This window comes from Chenopodium album, chromosome 1 (genome assembly GCF_948465745.1).
Source record: "Chenopodium album chromosome 1, dcCheAlbu1.1, whole genome shotgun sequence".
Lineage (NCBI taxonomy): Eukaryota > Viridiplantae > Streptophyta > Magnoliopsida > Caryophyllales > Amaranthaceae > Chenopodium > Chenopodium album.
In genome coordinates, this window is record NC_137834.1 from 77,055,275 (window position 1) to 77,064,510 (window position 9,236).

Consider the following 9,236-nt stretch of genomic DNA (forward strand, 5'->3'; position numbering starts at 1 on the left):
CTCCCTCTGGTGTTTAGATGGTTCACTCTTTAACACTATCTAGTTACACCTTTATCCACTACAAGATTATTGGTGATTATATCATCCTTGGCAATCTATCAAGTTTGCCTTACTACCTTGTTCAAATCAATTCCATGACTGGAATTGTTTCTTGTCACCATACTTTCTTGATGATAAAACTGGTTGCTATAAGTTTGGGTTGAAACACTTAGCTTCCTCTTATTCTAATCAACTAACACCAACCAATAAACTTAATTAAGAAACAATTATTATTTAATTCGAATTAAGGGTTGAGGTAAAATATTTTTGTCCTCATTCCCAATAATTAAAATGCATAAAATCATGATTGATAAACAACCATAGTTCATATAATTAAACAAGCAATTAAAATAAAAATATCCCAATGAACTGTTACTCAAAAAGGAAAGAAAGAAATGAGTGGCACTTGGAAAAACAATACGAATCATAAGGGTTGTTGAACTCTAAAAGAGTAGGTGAATAAATTCAAGAACTCTCTCCAAAATGATAGTATTGCTGCACATAATGACTCCTTGAAGTAACATAATTATCCTCATATCCCAAGGTGAAAGAATAAATACTCATAACTCCTAAATAATATGTGACAAAATTCTCAAGGTTTAACACGTGACAATGTTCTCAAGGTTCAACAGAACAAGGGTCCTCAATATTCCAACAAAATCATGACTTCTCAAAACTCTAATCATATATTAAAATATATATGCTCAATTCTCCATCCCAAAATAAATAACTTTAATCATAAGAAATGATAAGTCACTAAGCTTACAATGTCAAACTTCAATTGAGTCGCATTGAGTATCCCTCAGCTCATATAATAACTTTCATCATTACTCACCTCTAATCAATTCCTATGCTCACCTCTCTTGGGCTCTTGGTAAATTTCGATTCCAATTCAAACTGGTGCTCACAGACAAAACATATTCCTCAAAATGGATATGGAATCAAAATTCTTCAATTACAAGCTCTTTAATCATTAGTATCAATCTATTAATTCTCATACCTTTGTGTCTCGATACACAAGTGCACAAAACTCAAGCACTCATTTTCAATAACTAGATAAGGTGTCACAACAATAAACTATCCCAAAACACAATACTCACACCCATGTGATGATGTGTATCCCAAGATTTCTTCAAAAATACATCTCAAATAAGACCATTGAAGCGAACCATCCTAACATAAGCAATTGAACTCTCAAAATCCTTAACATTCCTAAAAATTCTCATCATAGAAACTCACAAGGTATAGATTTAGGGATCCTGCAAGAAAATGGGCTTAACTACAAATAGTAAACCCTTCCCATAACAGTATAAGAAAATTTTTGCAAAAATTTAAGTTCGGTGTTCAATCATACAATCTTGATAGCTCACATATAATAATTCACATATTGCATGCTTCCATCAATAACCATTTATTCATACAACATGCTTGAACATCTCATACAAAAATATGCACATAGGAAAGAAATTAAATTCTAGCCTTTATGCCCTTTCTTCTCCTACCCAAGCTCACCATCATGCTTATGAAGCTTTAACACATAGTTCTTACCTTAATCCTTGCTTTCCTGCAAAATGAACAAACTAAAAATATTTTTGACTCCTCCTTTTTTTTTTTTTTTTTTTTTTTTTTTTTTTTTTTTTTTTTTTAAAAAAAAAGAAATTCAAAAATAAGCTTTGAAAAAGACTGAAAAATTTTCGACTTTCTTAAAATAATTTCGGACATCCTTAATAAATATAAAAAAAATTCGAATGTTCATCATAAAAATAAAAAATTAGTCCTTTCTAAAATAAAAACAAAAATAAAATTTAAAACAACTTAGTTTAACACTGCTTAATTAAATAAACACTTGGCCAAGTTTTAAAACAAAACATTTTAAAATACATTTTTGGCTTTAGTGGTAATAAAAATCTCAACCAAAGCTCTAATACCACTTTGTAACACCCTATAAATTCCTTTCTTAAAAAATACCTGTTTTTCCCTATTTAAAACTTTAAATAGGAATATCTAAGATATTACCGCCACTGTGAAAATGGCTAAGGCAACTATCAAAGACACACAACGGAAGACTAATTTCAAAACCATTCAAAAATAGTAAACTTGAAAAGTCAACTAACGAAAGTAAAGTCAAAACCAAAGTTAAACGAAGTAAAATAAAACCATTCTACAACTTGGAACCATTGTAGGCCCTTATTAAAACCAAACCAACTTCAAAACTTTTGCGTTAGTAATGCAAAATAATATCATAAATAATTAAAGCATTAAACACATCATATACTTCTGGGAACTAGCATGATTCGCTCTTCACTCATGCCTATTCATGAATATGCTTCATCACCTGAAAAGCTTCTCTCTACTTATTTCCACTACTCTCCATTAAAAATGGGTCATCATAGGGCCAAGATAAAGACAAGGCGAACAAACACACAAAACACACAATTAGCAAAGCTGAGTATATAAGCGTAATTAACACACTAACATGCATTTACTTATCAACACAGAACTCACCTTGTTGCATCTGTTTTTAAAGCATACAATATTCCACAAAACTTCTCAACTAGACAATTACATAATTTATTTAGCATTGATTGCACATCGAACGGGTTTCCCCCTAACCTCTTCCAAATAAATTGAGGTTACTGACACGGGAGCTAACCGTGCCAACATCAATAACCACTCATAGGTTACGAAATTCCTGCGCATAAAAATAATAATAAAAAGAATGTAAATTGTTACTCCAGTAGAAGTTATGGTTAAATATAAAACCCCATAACCCCCCCATATGTTCATATTGAAGGTATATACGTTCCAAGAGTATTGGTGCGTAATCTCTTTCACTTTACGTTGTTTACAGATTATTAAACTTGGTGATGACTCTCAAACCATAATCATTCATTCAACAATAATTATTCAAACAATCAAATATATCAATTTAATTCTTGAATAGTTAGTGACCACATAATATTTAATGTTGAATCCCTTTTAAATCTACCGCGGTGTCAAAGACACCTAAAACGCATATTGCGCCATAAATCCTATCCCTCGGTGTTAGAAACACTTTAAGTGCACTAAGGCACCAAAATATAATTTAATCCTCGTGTACAAAGACACTTAAATAGATCCTTTCTCATGCTTATAGCATTAATAAAACTACATGAACCATAATAAAATTCCTTTTCAATATTCCAACCAAATTAAATATTTAGTTTAATTAAATAAACCTTTAAACATGCCAATAATAAAAATATGGTTCAATGACAATTTTTCAATATCACCAATTCCATTAAATAATTTATTTCAACCAATCATGCTTCACAAATAATTCACCAAAACCATTCTCAATTCAATCAATCCAATTCCAATCACTAATCTTATTTCAATTCAACCATTCCAACCAATTCCTAGCATGACACTGCTTGGAATCAATTAAATAAATCCTAGTATGTTTCTACATGCTTAGTAAATTTCTAAGTATGCGTACGTACCTCAAAATAAGCCCTTAAAGTAGCCAAACACACTACAACAATTTCCGAACCAAGTCTCCTACATAATGGGACAATAATACTAAATTAATTACCCTTGTATACATAATTTCCAGAAACTTAAACTCACTTTAAATAACTTATAATAATCTGAAAATTATTTAAAAGCCCCTAAATAATCCCCTCTTTAATGGGTTATTAAACCCTTTTATTGAAATCACAATTTTACTACTTTAAATAAAACTCCAGCAACATTATTTGATTAAAACTCCCCTAAAAACTCATCAAAAACATATATTTATACTTCGGTAATACTCAAAATTAATGGGTATTCAAAACCCCCAAATCAATTTATAAAAGAACCCCAAAAATCAAGGCTTAATAATTTTAGAATCCCTAACTTTAAACATTTCAAAATCTGAAAATAATAATCATAATAATAATATGAAATTATATCTTTAAATCAATTAAAACATGATTTGATACTAAATTAATAACCAATAAAAATCAAAACTAAACTAATAAATAAAAAATAGGAAAAGGAGGAGGAAGAAAGGAACCAAGCCAATGGGGGTGGCTGGCGGCCTGACGCTGCCGGCTGGAGACTGTAGCGACGCCAGTGGACGGCTGCGGTGGAGCAGCGGGGTGGTGGCAGCGGCGGTGGTCCTAGCTGCTGCTGCGTGAAACAAAGAAGAAAAGGAAAAGAAAGGGGAAAAAAAGAAAAAGAATGGAAAAAGAGAAAAAGAAAGGGGGAAAGTTGTTTACCTTGACCATTTGACCTTTTGGTGGTAAAATTTTGGGGATTCAATGAGTATTTATAGTGTAGGGTTGTTTAGGGTAGGTTTGGGCTTTATAAAAATTGTGGACTCGAATAATAGAATAGGTAGCCTAATTGTAAAAATAGAATGATTGGGTATATTATGAAAATGGACTATATTCGGATTGAATACTTATTAATCCAAAAATTAAATCTTGTATTATTTAAATCCCATAATTAAAATAGTTTGACCCAAAATGTATTTTGCAAATAAATAAATAATATATAAAAATACATTAAAAATATGGGGTATTACAATGATGCCATTTTCAACACTTACTTAAGTGAAGAATACCAACACCCAAGGTTGGTATTTATAGGCAAAGACTCACAAAAATTCCTATTATCTTTCCATGTGGGATATTTGATTTTTTTCATTTTATTTTAAATCTAAAATAAAATAAATAATCAAGCTACTAATAAATCAACAAGTGTCAAGCTCACATGAGAGGTAAGGTGAGGACCATTTGGAGAAGGGGGGGGGGGGACCAAACTTGCTGCCCACTCCCCTTCTAAAAATCGGCCAACACACCACCTTATTCCCCTCTTTGCTTGCGCTACATGGCAGCCCCATTTGGGCACTAAGGCACCCCAAGTGGGTTGCCATGGCTGCTGCCACCCACGGCTTGCAGGCCCAGCACTTGCGTGCGGGCTGCTGTAGCCGTGGGATGCTGCTAGCAAGCCCTCGCACAAAGTGCGGGCTGCTAACCGCAACTTGCTAGCAAGCCCCGCACTTGGTGCGGGTTTCTAGCTCGGCCATGCCCCTATCACTCGGCTTTCCGGTGCTAGGGGTATTTCTTTCATTACGTTGATTCATTAGTTTTTCTCGTCTCGACGTTTTATCTTTTTCGACTCGACTTCCGACGCTTGGTTTCGAAGCTCCAAGCTCGAATTTACGAAGTATAAATATTAATTACTCGGGTGACTCATTAATTCCTTCCGAATTAAATTGTCTCTTTGGTTCGTTAGTTTCTTGGGTGTGAACCGAAGGGTTCAGTAAGATTAAGCTGTAATATTAATTATACATTAATATTACTGATCGGAAACTACCTTCACCCAGGCATTCCGATCACTTGATCTTATTGAATAATTAGATTTCTAATAATTCCAAACCCTCTATTGGAATTTACACTTGTTTGAAGGACACCATTCCTTTCAATCTCCCACTTGTCCTTCCGGACAAGTGCACATTTAGTGTATAGCCTTTTTCCTATGTCACTTAATGTCTCTTCATGAACTATAAGGTAAGATTTATTCGTCATTCTTATTATGTCCAAAAGTGTTTCTCGATCTCGAGTTCGACTGTCAATAAATAGATGATTTCTAAAATCCATCCGAGCACGACCATGCATTTTATAGTCTCACTCTTCGAGAGGCCTTGTAAACAACAAAGACATCTTCCCTATTTTAGTAGGGGGACATTCCCAGTCTTGTAATGTAGCTTCTCTTATTGAGAGGACCTAGCTGCCGGAGTGTTGCCATTATAATCCCATATTACGGCAGACGTTTGACAACATCAAAGTGGACTAGTACTCAAACAAGAGAACTCACAATACTCATGGTCGAGGAAATAGGTTCCGATAGCCATAAGGAGAAGTATACTTATGACGATTTTTAATCTCATAAAATATTCTCATAGGTCGATCCAGTGTGGTTTTAAATCAAAACCTATGAAAATGATTTATGACAATCATGTCCTTGTAGCATAAGAAACGGTGCTACAAATCAAACTACACACTAATCTCAAGCGGTCATTAATCTTCCATTGTTTTAATGACCTTGATTAGCGATAATTTTCGATTATAATATTCAACGTTCACTTAATAGGTATTTCCTTATCAAGACTGGTCTTGATACCCTATTTTGAATATTCTCGTAATTGAATGGACTCATTATTAAATCCTAAACCATAATTAAATAGCAAATGGAGTGATAAAATTGCATGAAATTTTAAATTACTCCAATGAATGGTTCATCTTATGATAAATGGTTTTTCCGAATGTTTTAAGAGTAACACTCTTTATAAAACATTTATAAAAATCACACTAATATCTAATATGGTTGATTTCTTTCGTGCAATTGTGAATGTTGTCGTTCATTTATTGCATAGGTTTAGTTATAATTACTTTGCTAATGATCACTTTCATAATAAGACATGGGTTATAGGTGATTTAGGATTTATTGTTCAAGTGATGGCTCCCACTCATTTTCATGATTGATATTTTCAACTTGACAACCTACAAGTATTAACGTTCAACAATGAACTTTCCATAAAACATCTTCTTTATTATCGCCTTTAAGGCAATAATATTCTCAACATATATTTTAGTAGACTTCCTAATGATTCTGTGCTTGGGTTTCACTCCAAGCGACTCACAATGATTTGGGATACCCTAATCACTTGTGATCATGGAAATTTACTTTAAATTCCCGCACATTATACATGGATGCACGTCCATGTTACCATTCTCAAGCCACGACTCATTGTTAGCTCGTGCTTATAAACGGCTTCCTTGTTAGGGTTTGTGCTTAAGACATCAACTCTCAAATTGTATTTGTTTCCACATGTCAAGAACTCATCCTGTTACTTATCCAAGTACTTTTCATGTTCTTCGCCATAATCTAACAATCTGTTACATAGATTTAGGTTGATTAGTACTATATACATACTTCACATGCTCTAAGCAAGTAAGTTGTGTGACGATTCCATATCGTAGCGAACATGATGGATTTAATTGTAGAATGATTCTCAACCTTTTCAACCCACGTTACGTTTTAGCTCATCCAGTTTCACAAAGTCTTGCTAAACTGTTTGATGTGTGATATGGTTGAAAGTTTCTGCTAGAGTCTTTCTTGTTTGACTTAGTATCTAGCCTAGCTCATACTTAGTTCAAACATTTAATTAGTTTTATACATATAGGTCAAAAGTCTTTCAAAGTTCTACAATTCATGTTTAATACGGTAATTCCTTTACACGTTCAAATATTTTATTAAGTCTATACAATAGATCTTTATACCCAATATGTACTAAGTATCGTCTTTTGCTTGGTCCATTGTCGAAAATACTTTCAAATCTAAGCATTTAGAATTTGATAGTTAATTTACAACAGAGGTCGTAAACTTCTTGTTGGACCTTACAAGATTGACTCTAGCTCCCACTAAACTTCTTGTTCATAAGAATTTTTATGTTTCTTCATAAGTCAATCCTATTATTAACTTTATAAGAAAATATGTTCCAATTCCTTTATGCAATGCCTCCTTCAATCCCATAATGGATTTCTTGAGCTTGCTTTCAAATCTAGCATTATTTAGATTTTAAAAACTCTTAGACTATTTTCATAGTCACTTCCAAAATCCCATTTTAGGAAGGCGGTTTTGGTATCTATTTTGCCATATTTCATATATGCAATTTTGCTAGAATAACCACAAAAAGATTTGAGCATTCTGATTGGTGAGTAGTTTTTTATTAAAATCAACTCCGCGAATTTAATTATATCCTTTTTAACCAATCTAGCTATGTACGCATATACATTTCCACATTTGTTAGTTTTCTCCTTGAAATCTTATTTGCAATCGATGGGTCTTTCACCCTTCATGCAAATTAATCAAGTTTTAAACATGATTTTCAAACATGGAGTCTATTTCGGATCTTATGGCCTCTAACAATTATTTGGAATTTGGATTTGTCGTAGCTATCTTACAAGGCATTATTACCTTACTATCTAATAGTAAATGGTATTCTTGTAAGTCTTAGGTTTATTTCTAACCTAATAGAAAATTTATAGGATTCAATCCAAGCCTTTGGTGAATTCTATACCTATGCGGGGTTATTGCATCAAACACTGAGTTTCAAGGCGCTTCCAAATCCCTTTGACTGTCTTGATCTTACTCCAACTTTTCAAAAGTTTTGTGAGTAATGAATTCTCTTTTAAGGCACTTGTAAAGTCCTTTTGAGTATTCTTGATCAAGAATTCTTACGAATCCCTTTTAAGGTATTTCGAGATTCTCAGTTCTAGTTTGTTGCTAATCTCGATGGTTATCGAGTTCATTTTCCTCCCACTTGTCATTTTGAAAATGTGTTACTTTCTAGAAAGACACCACTTAGAGAAACAAACATTTTGTTCTCATTTAAATTGTGTAGGTAGTGCCCGTAGTCTCACTTGAAAGATCACAAAGAGACATGTATATTGTCTTTGGGTAAGAGTTTGTTGTGAAATAAACAGTTAGCTCCCACTTGAGCTATCTTAGCCATTAATGAGCCATTAAGCTCCCACTCAACCACCTAGCTCTTGCTAAGGCGGTGAGTTCCAACTAAGTCACTTAGCTCCCACTGAGCCACTGAACTCCCACTGTGGCTAAGAGTTTTAGTGTAGGAGTTTATAGGTACTACGCAGCGGAAAATCATGAATCATATTCAATCAAGCACCTAATCCCAAGATCACATTCATAACACACATAGAATCATACCTTTGAAGCGTGAATTCAACAAAGCAATTGATTGACAAATCAAGTAGAGAATAAAGCCCCAAGCGTTGCTCCTCTACTTAGTCTACGAGCTTTGAACGAGCCGTCAACCAATACTGGATTGGTGGAGTGAAAGAGGAAAACCGAGATCACCACCTTTAATGGACTAACCAACCACCAAGAAACACCACAACCACGAACCACCACACTGGCGCCGAGGGAGGAGAGAGAGCCGTGAGACAGAGAGAGATTTTGAGAATGCTTGGTCTCGTGTTTGCTAATTTGGGTTTTGATCTTACTGATCAACAAAATTCCTGTTACATGCAAATGATGAGTGACATTTTGGGGGTAATTAAAAAGGAGGATATGGAATTACAATTTTGGGGGTAATTAAAAAGGAGGATATGGAATTACCATCTATTATACTAATTAGTTTT